Genomic DNA, 18,195 nt, shown 5'->3' on the forward strand with positions numbered 1-18,195 from the left:
GACGGTCAACGCCGAGGAGATGCGCCGCCTCGAGACCATGTCCGTGGACTCGGAGCGCCGGCACACGGAGCTCATGGGGGTAGTGGGACGGATGCCTGAGGCCATCGAGTCCCTGTCTCGGAGTGTCACCGAATTCGGGGCCTCTCTGGCAGCGACTGGCCAGGTGATCAGTGGTGCCGTGCAGTCACTGGCTGCTCTGATGCGGTCACAGAACAGGGCAACACGGGCACTCACTGCTGCCACACTCGCTGTGTCAGCCCGGCATCGCCAAGGCACCAGGCGCGCTGCAGCAGCACAGCGGTCTGTCCCTCAGCAGATTGCTGCGCATGCTGCAGTGCTGGCCCGGGCGAGTGCCAGTGTCTCAGGCGACCAGCGAGCGCCTGCCATCCGCCAGCTTGCCCCCATTCCTCCAGCCGCCACTGCCACTCCCCCAGTGGAGCTGCCACGAGCTGCTGCAGCGACTGATGCTGGCCAGCCACAGCTGCAGCATTCACCAGCCGGCCCCTCGAGGGCCAGACCTCGTCTAGGCCGACCCCCAAGGGCATCTGCCGTCACGACATGTGCCCCTCAGGAGCCTTCCCCCAGCCTTGCAGCAGCCACTGGCCTCACTTTGAGGAGGAGCAGCAGGGCGTCCAGGGGCCGGCAAAGTTTGCAGAAGGCATCGCCCTCGCGGGACACAAAGTAGAGGGTGTGTCCAAATGTTGTGTTTTTTGGAATGGTTGTTTTTTGAAGGCCGAGGATGAGGCCATTTTTGTTTACATCTTTTGTTAATCCTCCCCAGGTTGTGGGAGTGAGTCATGTGTGTGAGTGTTTTTTGGGGGTTTCGTGTGTTCTTGGTTTTCATGTGGGAAGGGCCCTGAGTTTGTACAATAAACCATTTTATTTATTCACATTGTCCATGTTTGATCTTTGAAGTGTTTGTTGCCTTAACCGGCTGAGGGCTTGCGGAGCGACTGCAATCATGTTCTTTCATTGGCACAAGCCATTCCCTGACAGGGGGCCTAGAAGTGACGTTCAATAAGCCGCCGACGGGCGGCCCTTGGACCTTCTGCCTCCCTCCTGGGCTGGTACTCCTCGTCCTCCTCCTCCTCATGCTCCTCCTGCTCCTCCTCCTGAGGTGGTGGTCCAACGTGAGGTGGCAGTGCCTGAGTCCTGCGGATAGCCAGGTTGTGCAGCATGCAGCAAATGACGACGAATTGGGAGACTCGCTCCTGCGAATACTGGAGGGCTCCCCCGGAGCGATCCAGACAGCGGAACCGTTGCTTCAGGACGCCGATTGTTTGTTCGATGAGGTTCCTGGTCGCTTGATGGCTCTAGTTGTATGCCTCTTCAGCAGGGGTCGTGGGCGCGCGGAGCGGGGTCATGAGCCAGGTACACAAAGGATAGCCTTTGTCCCCGATAAGCCATCCTCTTGGGCGAGGCTGTGCCTGGAACATGTCAGCCACAGTTGTCTGTCGCAGGATAAAGGCATCGTGGCTGCTGCCTGGAAAGCGGGCATTGACAGCTAGGATGCGCTGCCTGTGGTCACACACTAGCTGTACGTTGAGGGAATGGTAGCCCTTCCGGTTGCGGTAATCCTCAGCATGCTCCAGAGGTGCCCGCAAAGCCACATGCGTGCAGCCAATGGCGCCCTGCACCATGGGGAAGCCCGCTATTCTTGCAAATCCCACTGCACGCTGCTGCTGCTTGTCCAGGGTCATGGGGAAGGAGATGAATTGACGTCTCCTTCTGAAAAGGGCATTGGTCACCTGGCGGATGCAGCAATGCACGGCGAACTGGGAGATGTTAGCGATGTCCCCAGCAGCGGATTGGAAGGAGCCGGTGGCATAGAAGTTGAGAGCCACCGTCACCTTCACTGCCACCGACAGAGACGTCCTGCGCATCAGCTGTGGACGCAGATCTCTGTGAAGCAGCTGGCAGATGTCTGCAACCACCTCCCTTCTGAATCGCAGCCTCCTAACACACTGCGCGGCAGACATGTTGAGATAGGAGAACTGCTGGCGGTATACCCTGGGTGGGTAAGGCCTCACTTGGCGACGCCTGTTGCCCCCTCTGCGTCTAGCCAGGGCTGCCACTGTCTCACGGCGTCTGTAAGCCCTTCCGACGTAAGGCTGAAACTCAGCGTTGGCACCCAATGCAGCCCCCATAATATGCTGGCAAACACTGAGATCTCAATGAAGGCAAAGATAATTGCAAAGCTCTGGCCTGAAGCCAAAAAGACCTGTCCTTGTGTTGGGCCAAAGCAGTAAGCTCTCTTCCTTGGTCTCTCTCCAAAAATCCGTTGTACAAGAGTGAATGCTGCAAAATGGCTGCCCTTTATAGTGCAGGGTAAGTGCCCTTTAATTTGCGCTCCCTGCGGCCCGCTTCGGCTGTGTACCGTTCCACTTCACAGTCGTTAGGGCCGCCCGGCGCACAATGGGGCGGCGCGAGTGAAGTTCCGGTTCCGGGCGCACAAAGGGCGTTGCACGACGAAATGACGTCATGATCTGCTCGCGCAGCTGAGCGCGCGCAAAGACTTTGCGCCGGCGCTAAATGTCTACTGAAGTTGGGGCGAGGCGCAGATCGCGCTGCGCCCGGGCGCTAAGCGCCTAGCGCTCGAGATCTGCTCCTCCTAAGGCGCTAACGGCTGGCGCAGCCAACTGAATTTCTAGGCCCTAGACTCCAAGGGTTAAATTACAAGGAGAGATTAGATAAACTAGGGTTGTATTCTCTGGAATTTAGGAGATTAGGGGGTGATTTGATCGAAATTTTCAAGATATTAAGGGGAATGAATAAGGTAGATAGAGAAACTAGTTACACTGGTTGGGGAGACTCGGACTACGGGACATAGCCTAATAATTAGTCAGATCTTTCAGGACTGAAGTGAGGAAACCCTTCTACATGCAAAGGGTGGTAGAAGTTTGGAACTCTCTTTGCAAACGGCAGTTGATGCTGGGTCAATTGTTAATTTTAAATCGGAGATTGATAGATTTTTGTTAACCAAAGGTATTAAGAGATATGGGCCAAAGGTGGGTATATGGATTTAGGTCACAGGTCAGCCATGATCTCATTGAATGACGGAACAGGCTCGAGGGGCTCAATGGCCTGCTCTTGTTCCTATGTTTCTAAATAGATAGTGGGAGCCTGGGGAAAGAAGAAAGGGAGCAAGTAAAGATTTTGGGGGAGAAAGGACAGGTTTGCTCATGTTCAATAGAATGCAAGTAAAATCAAACTTTAAACTAGGAAAGGGAAAGAAAATAGGGATAAGTTGAAGTGTTTTACATTTTTATCTTTAATTAAAACATTTTTATGTAGTTATTTTTGTAGTTTATGATTACAGAGGTAAAGCTGCTTCTGACATTCAATTAAGAAAAAAATTAAAATTAACTTTATTACTGTAATATTAGTGCTTGCTTTAACAGCCCAGTATGTGAGCTAAAGCCCTATAAAACCCTCTGGCCCCTGGAGATTGGGATTTTCAGACCGGCTGGTGTCCGAACAATTAAGAATGTAAGGACACAGAGAAAGAATAATATCAATAAATAAATATAAACTTTGTATTCCTTTACCATCTGTTGATCTCTTCAATCGGCAATCTACATATCCAAAATAGCTACAAAAAAAACCCCTTAAGCAATAAGCTGGGTGATACATGTGAAAATAAACTGCAGATTACACAGTTTACAGACTGAACTTCAAGTATATAAGAACAGATCATTTATTTTGCTGAGGAAAAAATGAGGACAACAAAATAAACGACTAAAATTTGTTCTGGAAGCTTCAGAAACCATTTTATATTTCCCGTGGATGAAATAACCAACGTTTTTTTTCGAGCTGTTGGTCAGCTTTTGTTACTTTTTTTTTAGCTTTAAATCATTATTTAAACAAAGCCTGACATCGTGACAGAGACAGAAGGGGGGTATTTTAAACATTCTCGCCCAGCGGGAATGGTGCGGGCGGGAGCTGAAGGTAGAGGGGGGGGTTTGCACCGCATTCCTGATGCGTTCCCACCCGGCACCATCTTAATTAGCCTGGAATCAGGCACAGAAACGGCACCCACCCTAGAAGAGTGGGGCCCTGATTTAACTGGTGAAGTCACATCCTGACAAGCACACCATTCCATTTTAACAGCAGGCTCGATTAAGGGCTGCATGGTCTCAAACCCGCCAGTGAAGCCTTGAGGCAGGCACAATCCAGGCCAGAGGAGGCCCAGGTAAATGCTTTTAGTTTTACTTTTTAAGGGTTCCTTGTGGGCCAGGAACCGATGACGGTTCACCACCTGCTTCGGCCCCCCGCATACCCGATTACCACCAGACATCAAAAGGTGCAAAGTTAAATGTTCAGGTTTATAAATAAATAACAGTGAAGGGTAGAGTAAGGATGGTCAGATCTACATACTGGTGTGTTAAATTGACAATGTGAATAGAAGTGTTCATGATGAAGAAAGGCCATGTTGATTCCACACTGATGTTCCGACTCCATAATTTCTCCATCACAAAGCCTGTGTACTTCAACCTCCAACACTGTCTGCCTCCACTCCATCTCACTCCATCTGCTGCTGGAACCAGCCTACATGCCTTTGTCATCTCCAGGCTCAATTTATTCAATGCTTTCCTGGTTTGCCTTCCAACCTCCACTGTCCATCAATGCCAGTTCATCCAAAACACTGCTACCTAACGCCTCCCACACTAATTCCTACTCACGCATCACCCTGTCCTCACCTACATTGACTTACAGTTTCTTAAACCCTTATATTTAAAATTCTTATCAACGTGCTCAAATTCCTCCATGGCCTTGCACGCCCTATCGTCGTAACCCCCCTCAAGATCTACAAACCTCTGAACTCTCTGCTCTTCTGGCTCTGGGATCTTGTAAATCCCTGCCACTTCACCACAACAATGCCGCCTGTGCCTTCACCCATCTCAGGTCCACTCTCGGTAATTCCCTCCCTAAACCCTGCTGTGTCTTCACCTACCTCTCCTTCTTTAAGATCTTAATTAGACTCATCCCTTCTGATGACATTTTCCGTTACCCATCCTAATCTCCGCTTGGTGTCTGTTTTTTCTCGTGTCTCTGCGACGTGCTTTGGGACATTTTTCTACATTAAAGGTGCTGCATAAAATGTCTGTAGTTGCTGAATTAGTAGAAGATCAACATTTATAGATCCAGACTTTTGAATATGCATAATTAGAAAGAATGGATGGAGGAAACAAACAGTCCATTATTTTCACTGTGAATTTGCTGCAGCTGCTGATCTTACAGAGATGTTATGCTGGTGCATCTGAAAATTTGATTGGTCAGTGAATGCTCTGGTTCCTAAGCATTGTTTGATCGTTTAAACAGTGACCTCTGAAAGATTTAAAGTGCATTTCCATTCGCACTTGCCAACCAGCTATGCAAGGTTGACTGCTCTTTTACAGGTAAGAATGGCAAATTATAGTTTCTCATAACGTTCTCAGATCTGATCCCAGGGTCACCAAAACCCAGACATCGCTTTTATGTGACTGTAATTCTGACTTTTCTCTTTGAAGTGTTACATAGGAACAGGAGGAGGCAATTCAGCCCCGCAAACCTGTTCCACCATTCAATTAGATCATGGCTGATCTGAATCTTAACTCCATCTACCGGCCTTGGTTCCGTAACCCTTAATACCTATATCTAACAAAAATCTCTTAATCTCAGTTTTGAAATTTTCAATTGACCGAGCCTCAACAGCTGCTTGGGGGTAGAGTGTTCCTGATTTCCACTACCCTTTGTGAAGAAATGCTTTCTGTCATCACCCCTGAATGACCTAGCTCTAATTTTAAGGTTATGCTCCCTTGTTCTGGACTCTCGCACCAGAGCAAATAGTTGTGTGCTAATGTTGACTTCAAAGATAATCTTCTTTTAAACAAGTATTGTGTGTCTGATTTTATATTCTCTATAACTACCAGCTGTTAAAAAAGCATACAGGATCCCGGACTTTGTAAATAGAGGCACAGAGTACAACAGCAAGGAAGTTATGTTAAACCGTTATAAATCACCGGTTAGGCCTTAGCTGGAGTACTGTGTCCAATTCAGAACACCACACTTTAGGAAGGATGTAAATGCCTTACAGAGGGTGCAGAGGAGATTTACTAGAATGGTACCAGAGATAGGGGACTTCAGTTATGTGGAGTGCCTAGAGAAGCTGGGATTGTTCTCCTTAGAGCAGAGAAGGTTAAGGGGAGATTTAATAGAGGTGTTCAAAATTATGAAGGGTTTTGATAGAGTAAATAAGTAGAAACTGTTTCCACTGGCAGGAGGGTTGATAACCAGAGGACACAGATTAAGGTAATTGGCAAAAGAATGATTGGGGAGATGAGATGAGATTTTTTTTTTACACAGCGAGTTGTTATGAACTGGAATGCACTGCCTGAAAGGGTGGTGGAAGCAGATTTAATAGGAATTTTCAAAAGGGAAATGGATATATTCTTGAAACGGATAAATTTGCAGGGCTTTGGGGAAAGAGCAGCGGAATGGGACTGATTGGATAGCTCTTTGAAAGACCCGACACAAGCATGATGGGTCAAATGGCCTCTTTCTATTCTGTATGATTCTTTGATTCTACTAATGAGATATTAATTAGGCCTACTCCTCTTCCTATGTTCCTACTACCTTTATTGACGTAAGAAAACTACTCGGCACTTGGTCTAAGCGTTAAACAAAGCTTTAATCAACTGTTTTACAACATGGAGGTCTAGTTGTGTCCTTCACTAGTTCCTGTTAAGAATGTCCTGCGCAAGCTGGGCCCGTGCCCGAGTATTTATACGCTCCCTGGACAACGCCACCCGTAGGCCACTCAGTATTATTTCATAAGTCTTTCTTTCATGAATGACTGATTCATGGCATTTATTATATTGAAGTGCAAAACTGGAATTTTATAAATATCAGCATCTTATGGATTCGTAAAACCATTTAATTGTAGCAGATCAACATAAAACTTGATCATGTCAAGATGGGGGTACAGTAGTGTATTGGTTTCTAATGTCCTTTAGGGAAGGAAACTTGCCGTCCTTATCCTGTCTGGTCTATATATAACTCCAGTCCCACACCAATGTGGTTGATTGTTACCTGGCCTCTCAAGTGACCTCACAAGCCACTCAGTGGCATCAAAACGCATTCAAGAAGATGGCCCACCACCGCCTTCTCAGGGCAACTAGGGATGGGCAATAAATGCCAGCCTTGCCAGCGAAAGCCACGTTGTGAGAATGAATTACAAAAAAGCTGTCATCATAAAGGCAACTCTAGGTCATTCTGTGTATCTGGCTTAGGTGGATAAAATGACTAAATTGTATCACAGGACTCTTGTCCCTTAGGAATGTGCTTTCCAAACTGACAAGAACTGAGCAGACGAGTACGATAGGCTTCACATTCATTTGCTTAAACAAGAATGTCTGAAGGCAGTAGTTTGCAAGATGTCCTAGTTTGGTTGATACTAAAGACTGCATTGCAAACACTATTGCTAAAGATGAAAAATTTCGGGGAATATTAAACATTTTTTTTCTCAATATCACTTGCATGCCTGTGGTACCAGCCACAGACATCAAGTGCTCACATGACTGAGAAAGACAGCTGTTCTTTGTTTCTGCAGGTGTACATTACTGTTCTTTTTAATGACATAGAATTACATAGAATGTACAACACCGAAACAGGCCATTCGGCCCAATTGGTCTATGCTGGTGTTTATGCTCCACACGAGTCTCCTCCCACCCTACTTCATCTAACCCTATGTCCAAATCCTTCTGTTCCTTTCTCCTTCATGTGCTTATCTAGCTTCCTCTTAAATGTATCTAAAGTATATAGCTCCTAGGAAATATAATATTCAGGTTCTTAGAGGGTTCAAAGAAAGAGAATTAAAATGAAAAATCATTTACTAATCTTGAAATAATTGATATAGTGTGATTCTGGCTAGCAGGGAACTAAATTGAGGTAATTCTGAATTTTTGGACTGTTGAATATGTAAGATAGGACTCACTAAACAGATGCATGCTGGAGTGTAGATCCTTCTTTGGAATGCTAATCAACATCCTTTAGGACCGTTTCTGAGCAAAATCCTTCTTGCATTGAGTTTAAGAAGAGATCTGCAATATGATAGTAATAGAGATGAATTTGCCCCCAGTGCTAAAGATGTTGAGTGGTTTTACTCCCTGCTTCTCTAAATAAAGTGCAGAATTATCTTCCAACCATATAACTGTAGCCAAACACATCATAATAAGACACCAGAGATTTCTAAATTTATTAGATTTGGCAGAACAGAAAGCAGAAAGCAAAGTAGTGGGGATGGCACTGAACAGAGCTAAGTGGATTTAGTAACATACTTTCTCAACTTTCAATTCATAAATGAGAATGGCTCAACACTAGGGGTTTATTTTGCCAATGGGGACATGATGGAGTTGGGACTGCTGCTTGTCGGGTTTTAGTCCCACCTCCATCGACGTCCGGCCAACCCACGCTATTTTCCCTTGATTGACCTTGTTAAGCCCGCCCAGCGGGCTTAGCAGGCCAATTAAGGGAAAGCCAGTTACTGGTGATGTCAGCGAGTGACATTTCATCTGTCAAGAGCTTTTGACAGATGAATTGTCATCGTTCGACAGCTCTGTGAAGCTGTCAAACACTGACAATCTGTCTTTTAAGTTGAGACCTGGGACACAGGCTCAATTACAGAGGTATCCTGAGCAGAAAGCAGAAGGGTGATGCATTTGAGAATGCAGCGGCCATTCTGCTTTCTCTGCCGCTGAGATGAGGGACTCCAGAGACCTGAAGGGTTGAAGCCTGGAGGAAGAAGCAAAGGTAAGTAAAGCTTTTAAAACACTTAAGACTCACCTCACATACTTACCTCTCCACACTTGCACCCATCACTCACCTGCACACCGGATATCTCAGCCCCTTTGACCCCCGCAGACCCACGGCTCGCCTCGCTGACCCTGGTGTGGTTCGAAGCCGTTGGGAAGCCCAGACTTTAGGTGGCAAAATGTGGATTATCTAAAAAACTGCCTGTTAACTACCTGTTAACAGGCAGTTAATTCGCACTAATCCCTTCCCGCCTCGAGAAGGCGGCTCCCAGCACGGGTCGGGTACCCGCCTCCTGGGAAAATGGCACGGAGGCGGGTTGGGGGCGGGATGGGTACCCGCCCCCAGATTCTGCCATTTTCCCAGCAGTCCTGCCTCCATACCTGCCTCCCCAGGGCTGGCAAAATCACCCCCATGATTTTCTAGTTATCTGACCAGATCATGAACACCCACCTTCCCTGTCCACATATGTGAAACCAAAGAGTTGTAACACTCTACAGATATTGGCCCAGAAATTCGGGTTGGGGGCTTCCCGCGGGTGCAAGCCCCCGACCTGCACTTGCCTTGTGCGCCGGCCGTTGTGCTGTGGGCCCCCGTGGAATTGCGATCCTGGGCCTCCTCCAACTGCCGGCGCGCATTGCTTGCGTATCCCAGGGGCGCAGTTAGTTCGATGCGTCCCCTGGGATCACATGGGCCATGGAGAGCCAATGGTAGCAGGGAATGCTTCATTCATGTTTGACAGACCTATAAATACTATAAGCCCCAAAACATCACTAAATCTTCAAATACATTTTTTTTTAATCACATTTTTAAAAAAAACTATAAATTACATGAAATAACTATTTTAAACAATAATTTAAATTTTTGAAAAAATTAAATACATTTTCTAACGGGGCTAAAAATAAACTTACCTTTCTTTAAAGTATTTAAAAATAATAAACCTGTGGAAAAAATGTTTTAATTTTAGTTAATTCACCACTTACCTTGTAAAAAGCAAGCCTTGCGCCTGCTTTTTACATGTCTAACTTCTGGAGACTTAGCCTCCCGGGAAAACCTGCAAAAAAAACAGAAGTTCGATGCGCATGCGCTGCCTCTCCTGCGCACGCGTTCGACTTCTGAACCCCTTCTTTAAGGGGACCGGAAGTGCCGGTTTCCCGCGCATGCGCAGTGCATGCATGAAACCGGCTCTTCCATTGGGCTTACGGGTGAGTACCCCGTGCGTACTCACCCGTGGAGACCCGAATTTCTGGGCATTAAGTGTGACAATCAGAAAGGGGGTTTAAACTTGCTGCATTATCTTATCTCTAGCCAACTGATGTTATCTCAAAACCATTTCGTATGCAGTGAGGTGTAACCTTTACTTCTGAGAGTAAAAGTTATTAATGAAAAAAGAAGTGAGCTGGATCAATCCAAAATTATTTGGGTAATATTTGAATATTCAGGAACTAACTTTGGTTTTTGAATTTGTTTTGGGTCTCATCCCTAGAAACCATTGTGCCTTTCTTACATCTGCCTCCAGGCATAATGATTTCTAATGTGTGTCTTGTGCGTACATGTTTAGTCTCTCGATCACAAGGCCAATTATGGAATGAAATAGGGACAGGAATGACCTTGGAGCATGTCATTGATATATCCTTTACCCTTAGAATCTTTCAAATATTGTGCCTGAAGAATTATAGAATGGTTACAGAACAGAAGGAGGCCATTCGGCCCGTTGAGCCCGTGCTAGCTTTCTGCCAGAGCACTTCAGCTAGTCCCACTCCTCTGCCCTTTCCCCACAACCCTGCAATTTTTTTTCCTTCAGATACTTAACCAATTTAGTTTATATTGGGCCAGATTTTCCGACCCCCACGGGTGGGTACGAGGTGTGTACGCACCCATAGGGGCTTCGCAAGTGCCGGTTTCAAGCATGGAAAGCACATACGCTAAAACCCGGCACTTCCGATCTGTCAAGAATTCCTCCTGACAGATCCTCGGCCTGCCTGGGAGAAGGGCCTCCGTGGATGGAGAGTTCCGCTTTCTGCACAACTTCCGCTTGCTGAAAACCTTCAAATATCTTACGCCTGGTAAAAGCACGTGTAAGGCCGGCTTTTACCAGCATAAAAGTTTAAAAAAACATTTTTTTTTACATTTTTTCACTCATTTATAATTTTAAAATAGGTAAGTTTATTTTTAGCCCTGTAAAAAACTTTAATTATTTTTTCAAAAAATTAAATTTTTGTTTAAAATATTTAATTTAATGTAATTTTAACTAATTTTAAATATGTGATTAAAAAAAAATGATTTAATGTCTAGCTGTGTTTTTTAAGTGATCCCCATTCATACTTTTGACAGTTCTGTGCATAGAGACCTGTCAAAAGTGTGAAGGGGTTTCCCTTCTTTGATTGGTTCCCCATGGCCCACGTGATCCCAGGGGCGCTTGCGAACCACATGCGCCCCTGGGATACCTGGGCCTCTGCGCATTTCGTAGAGCAGAGGCCCAGGATCGCAAGTCTCAGGGCCTACGGAGCCAGCAGGTAAGTGCGCAGATATTTTCCGATCGGACGCATCCACGCGCAGGAAGCCTCCAATCGGAAATTCAGGGCCATTTAATGCCTCTCCTTGTTCTTCCTACCAAGTGACTACCTTCTATTTATGGCCCATAGTTCTGGTCTCGCCTGCAAGCGGAGACATCTTCTCTGCATCTACCCTATCAAACACTTTCATAATCTTGAGGGATGGGCAATAAATGCCGGCCTTGCCGGCGATGCCCACATCCCATGAACGAATGAAAAAAAAATCCATATTCTGCAGCTTTCCCACTGTCTCTGATGGGCCACTGTGGGGAAGGTGGTGTGTGGTAAATCTTTAAGGCTTTTAAAAAATATTTGTTTTCTGTTGTGTACCTTTTTTTTCATCACCAGGTTGATATTGCTGTAAAGTTAAAGACGGGGGAGTAGGCCGTGACCACCCGGCACCATCTTAATTAGCCTGGAATCAGGCACAGAAATGGCACCCACCCTAGAAGAGTGGGGCCCTGATTTAACTGGTGAAGTCACATCCTGACAAACACACCATTTTAACAGCAGGCTCGATTTAGGGCCGCATGGTCTCAAACCCGCCAGTGAAGCCTTGAGGCAGGCACAATCCAGGCCAGAGGAGGCCTAGGTTAATGCTTTTAGTTTTACTTTTTAAGGGTTCCTTGTGGGCCAGGAACAGATGACGGTTCACCACCTGCTTCGGCCCCCCGCATATCCGATTCCCACCATGAGTTATAATAAGGGCTCTAGACATCAAAAGGTGCAAAGTTAAATGTTCAGGTTTATAAATAAATAAAAGTGAAGGGTAGGGTAGGGACGGTCAGATCTACATACTGGTGTGTTAAATTGACAATGTGAGTAAAAGAGTTCATGATGAAGAAAGGCCAGGTTGATCCAACGTTGATGTTCCGACTCCATAACTTCTCCATCACAAAGCCTGTGTACTTCAACCTCCAACACTGTCTGCCTCCACTCCATCTCTAAAGTTAAAGACGGGGGAGTAGACTGCTACCACCCTTAAAAACCTGGTGTTGCCAGTGTCTTACCCTTCCGGATATAGGGCTGAAAATTCAGTAGGCTTAGCGCCCCATTTGGGGCGCTGGAGGGCCTAGCGCCGCAGTTATGGCCAGTTTGAAAATTCAGTGGGGCCCTTCCGTCGGCGTTACACCGGTTGCGCTGCGCCGGTACCGATGACGTCATCGGTGTGCGCAGCGTCCCGGTTGCCGTGGTGACGGGCCCCAGCGCCGAAATTGAGTTGCGGCCGCCTCGCCCGTGGCAGCCGCAACTAAGATTTTTTCAACCGAGTCTTCCCCGAGTTAGCGCCGGCGCATTAAGGTCGCGCGGCGGCCGGCCGCTTTCCCGCCGGCCGCCTGCCCGCACCTCCCTCCCTGGACTCCTCCACCCCCGCGGAACAGATGCGTCTGGCCTGCAAGCCCGGCACTTGTCCGAGGTGCCGGGCTCATTTTTTTCAATATTTGAACGGACAGCGGGCGGGTCCAGGCAGCTCCTCCTTAACTGAAGGAGGAGGCCTGCACTTCCCCAGCCTGCTGCACCGCATCGGGTCCCGCAGCGCCGGATTAGCGCCGCAATGCGGCAGTCAGCGCCCATTGGGAGGCGCTCACGCCCGCCAGTAGCGCCGGCAGCCGTCTGGGCGCAGCGCTACTGAATTTTTGGCGCGCGCAGGGGGACTTAGCGCCGGCGCTAAATTTCCGGCGCTAAAGCCCTGGCGCGGCGCCAACTCAATTTCTAGGCCATAATCTTTTGTTAGAGTTGAGTGATTCTGTTGGACAAGTCAATAAAATTACAACACTGGGTGAGAGATTGAACGCACCATCCAAAAAAATAGAGACCTTGGTAATATGAATAAATTAAACACATGTACAAAAAAACTGCATGAATGAAACTAAATGACCTTTGGATAGTAAACAATTTTCTATCATTAAGAAGTGCTCAATGCTCATTGAAAAGTGAATGGATTGGAAATATTTGGCATTGAAAATGATTTGAGTGATATATGAAAATGTCTCTTTCAGAAATAAACAAATAGATTTCTCTTCTTAAACAGCCTTGTTAAAGAACTTTACAAATACTGTCATTAGACATAGAGATGAATTTAATCAGAAACTAAATTAATTTCCCCCAGTGCACCAAGATAGTCTCTCTCAATACACCAAGCAGTATTTTGCATATGTTGAAAGAGTCTATCTCGCTGAACTGCAATAATATACACAATAAATTGAGTATCCAACCTATTCCTTTCAGTTGTAAAGGCAGAAATGAGATGGCAAATCAATTTGCATACAACTTATTAGAGTGCAAGGAAGTGTTAGAGCTTTTAACATTTTTTAATGACCCTTAACATGACTGTGACCATAGCTCAGTGGTGTCTGCTTGGATAGCACTCTTGCCTCTGAATCAGACGGCTGTGGGATCTGAGCACAATATCGGAGATCCTCTGAATGAGAAATTTAACTTAGACCCCCTTCTGGATGTTAAGGTCTCATGGCACTGTTCAAAGAAACGTAAACAAATCACTTGGTGTGCTGACAAAAATTCCTCCCTCAACCACCAAAAAACATTTGTGATCATTGTTGTTTCTAAGATCTTGCTGGTCGTAAAATGGCTACTCCATTTGTCTACAAAATAAGTAATTGCACTGCAAAGTAATTCACTGTATGTGAATTGCTTTGGGATGTTTCCAGGATAAGTGAGGAGGAACTAAATAAATGCAAGTCCATCTTTTAATTATTTTGCATGAAAGCATCCATTAATAGAAAATAATTGTCTTACCGAAGCACCATAAATCTAAACTACATGGAGAGGGGGGTGGTATAAGCAATTAATGTAGAGTATAAATTGTCCATTTTTACCAGTAGGTTAGCAGGAAGAGATGCATGTAGATCACAGAAAGTTAACATGCAGGTACAGCAAACAATTAGGGGAGCAAATGGTATGTTAGCCTTTATTACAAAAGGATTGGACTATAAGATTCAAGGGGGCAGAAATTCAGTATAGCCCCGTTTGGGGTGCTAACTTCGCCGGGGCAGTAAAAGTAGTTCCCCAGAAAAATTAGCGCCCCCGCGCCGGAAATTGGTCGGTTGCACCCCAAAGGGAAGCGGGGCGCTACTGGAGGCGCCCCGCCTCCCTCTTGGGGCGCTGCGAGAGAATATCGTGGCACTACGTGCCGCGGTATTGCAGACCTTCCTCCCCTTCTTAAAGGGGAGGGGCCTTGTGCAGCGCGATCTGGAGCCCAGCTGGGCCCCCGGGGATCGGGAGTGCAGGCAAAAGAGCCCGGTACCCAAGAGAAGTACCGGGCTCTTGGAGCGCAGCTGGCACTCCGTGGGGGTGGGGGGGGTGGTTCAGGAGGCCGGGGACGGGAGCGCAGGCAGGTGCTGGCAGCCGGCCAACAACAAAAATGGCCACCCCGCACCTCGCCTTTAATTTGCGCCTCCCCGGCCGCAGGTATGCCACCCTGACCCCATCGGACATAGCGTCCGGCGGTAAATCAGGGGGCGCTCCCGAAGATCGCGGCTGGGGCGTGAGCGGGGCGCTGCACACACCGATGACGTCATCGCCAGCGGCGCAGCGCTAACGGTTAGTGCCATCGCTAACCTCCCGCTGAATTTGGCGGGAGGCGTGGGCAGTGCTGTGCCCGGGCGCTAGTTGGTTTGCGCCCCGCTTAGCGCCCTCTTAAGGCGCTAATGGGTGGCACAACCAACTGAATTTTTCCCCCAAGATGTCTTACTGCAATTATATAGTAGGGTGACCATATTTTCTAAACTGAATCCGAGGACACATAGGCCCCGATTTTCAGCTTGTGTGGGAAATGGTCGGGTTTCCCCGAATGTGGGGTTTCTGACATACAAAAAAATGTGTCAGCCAGCTCCACGCAATTTTCCCTCAAGTGACCAATTAATTCCCAGCATGTGGGCAGCCTTGCTAATTGTCCATTTCTAGTCAGAAAGCCCCACAGTATGATGTCATCATTCGTGGTGCTTTCAAGGTCCATAGCAAGCACTGCATCCTCTGAAGGCTTCCAAATGAACCATCCAGGATGGCAGAGGAGCCTGCAGCAGCTGTGGCCAGTGCCAGACCCCGAGCTGCCTTCAAATTCGACGAGGCTTCACTGCAGACATTATTGGATGGGGTTAGGGCCCACAGGGAGGTCCTCTTCCCTAGGTCAGGGAGGAAGAGGCCTCCCACTGAGACCAATGTTGCATGGATGCAGGTGTCAGCAGATGCCAACTCGCTGGGAGTCACCAGAAGAACCTTGGCATGACATCTCTAACTCCTTCCTTTACTCCCCCACAGCACCATCCAGAGCCCCCGTCCTCACTGTGGAGGAGGAAGAGGCTGTGCAGCCAGACTCCTCAGAGGAAGCTCCAACCTCTGAGGGCACAGCGTCAGCAGAAGTAAGCGCACCCAGCACCAGCGCAGACACTCACACCTCAGGGGGGCCTTCGGGACATAGAGTAGTGTTGTCACCTGGTGCTTCACAGCTCACAAGTGAGCCTCAGCAGATTCTGGAGACAGGGACAGCAGTGGAGAGTCCTCATCGGAGGGCGCAGGACTCTGCCAGCTCAGCTCAGCTGCGCTGCATGTCGACCCTCTGCCTCTGGGTCCATCCGCAAGAGAAGAGGTGATGGATCTCCATGCACAGATGCAGGAGTCTCTGGCAGGTTTTGTCTCCAAGGTCGCTGCGAGTGTGGAGTGAATGGAGGAGTCCATAGCGACCATGAGCAGAGCCTTTGTGGAGTCATTGGCGCATGAACGCATCACCATGGAAAGGTTGGCAACCTCCATGGAGGAGATAACTCACCAGGGTACGGAAAACATGGTGAGTGCTCATAAGAGAATGACATCTCTTGAGGAGCGTTGGCCATCTGCTGAACAGAGAAACCAGATCTTCATGGTAGTCCTTCTGTATAGGACTGCCAGTGCAGAAACGGGTCCCCATGGCCCCCTAAAGCGCAGCAAGGTGCTCTCAAGCCACTTCCAAGCGCTGGCCCCTTCTGGCCTGTGCAGCTTCAGGTGAGTGAGCAGCAGCCTGGTGCTCCTGTTGCTGATCCTGCTGTTCCTGGTTCTGCTGCTGCCACCTCTGCTGCTGGAGATCCTCTAATGGCAAGAAGGGAAGGAAAAAAAGGCGTCCCATGCTTCTCGTAGATGCTTCCGCTGAGGAAGCGCTGAGTGAGGGTGGCGAGAGGGGCTTCCCAGGAGATCGCATTGGAGAAGTGTGTGAGGCTCCAACCTTCCACAGCTGTGCCTAAGCCTTGAAGAAATAGCCCCAAACCTGCAACAACAAGATCCTTCAACATACAAGTGCTGTCCCTTTAAATTGCAGCTTCTCCAATTGACCTGCAGCTGCAAGCAAGCAAGCCAACTGTTTTCACGCCCTGCAGGCGTGTTTCACGTGGGAAAAGCCCCAAAATTGCAACGGCCCCTCAAAATCTACTTCAGGTAATAACTGGTGATTAGAGTCCCGACGGCCAGTCCCGCCAGCGGCGGGCGGGACTGATTCGGGTCACGGGGAAACGGTGGTCCGACAGTCGGACGGGGCAGGGAATCAGGTGGGGGGGGTCGCGACCCGCTTTCTCGGCGATTTTCGGCCCCCGGCCGCCTGAAAAGCCGCCCGACGGCTGGCAGAAAATCGGGGCCATAGGGTGGGATCACAGCAAAGTAGCCAGGACAGAAAATGTCGGTAACATATTTTAGCAGCTTATATTAACAGTGGCACATATACACTACAGATGCAAACCAAATATGGATATAATTACTGCGGATCTGACATCACACTATTGAAGCGCATTCAGACACCTGACCACCTGACCCTCGCCCACTGACTGAGGTCACACCTGACCCGACCTCGTGACTGAGGTCACACCTGACCCGCCCCCCTCAGTAACTCAGGTCACACCTGACCCTCCCCCCGTGACTGTGGTCACACCTAACCTGCCCCCCTCAGTGACTCAGGTCACACCTGACCCCACCCCCCAGTGACTGAGGTCACACCTGACCTGCCCCCCTCAGTGACTCAGGTCACACCTGACCCGCCCCCCCAGTGACTGAGGTCACACCTGACCCCACCCCCCCCAGTCACTGAGGTCACACCTGACCCCACCCCCCATCACTGAGGTCACAGCTGACCCCGACCTCCCCAGCACTGAGGTCACACCTGACCCCACCCCCCAGTGACTGAGGTCACACCTGACCCCACCCCCCAGTGACTGAGGTCACACCTGACCCCACCCCCAGACACTGAGGTCACACCTGACCCCACCCCCCAGTCACTGAGGTCACACCTGACCCGACCTCCCCGTGATTGAGCTCACACCTGACCCCCCCTCCCCGAGAGTGTCTAGGAAAAGCCCGTCCCCCCTTCCCCCGGGACTGTGACCGGGCCCTCCCCCGTGGCCTCTCCCTCACCCGCTGCAGTTGCCTTGATCTCGGGCACTTCCAGTGCTGACAATCCAGCAGCATGAGACCAGCCAGAAACTCAAACAACAACTGGCACATGAGGAGACATTACCTCATCCAGGGACTGTCCCCGGAAAATGGAGACGTATGGCCTCCCTATTATATAGGGCCTTGGTAAGACCACACCTGGAGTACTGTGTAGGGGTCATAGTCTCAGAATAAGGGGTCGGCCATTTAGGACATCAATGAGAAATTTCTTCACTTAAAGGGTTGTAAATCTTTGGAATTCTCTACCCAGAGGGCTGAGGAGGCTCAGTTGTTGAGTATATTCAAGACAGAGATCGATAGATTTTTGGATACTACGGGAACCAAGGGATATGGGGATAGTGCGGGATAGTGCCATTGAGGTAGAAGATCTGCCGTGATCTTATTGAATGGCAGAGCAGGCTCGAAGGGCCAAACGGCCTACTCC

Source organism: Somniosus microcephalus, unplaced genomic scaffold (assembly GCF_052327205.1).
Source record: "Somniosus microcephalus isolate GS21.2 unplaced genomic scaffold, FLI_Smic_1.0 scaffold424, whole genome shotgun sequence".
NCBI classification, from domain to species: domain Eukaryota; kingdom Metazoa; phylum Chordata; class Chondrichthyes; order Squaliformes; family Somniosidae; genus Somniosus; species Somniosus microcephalus.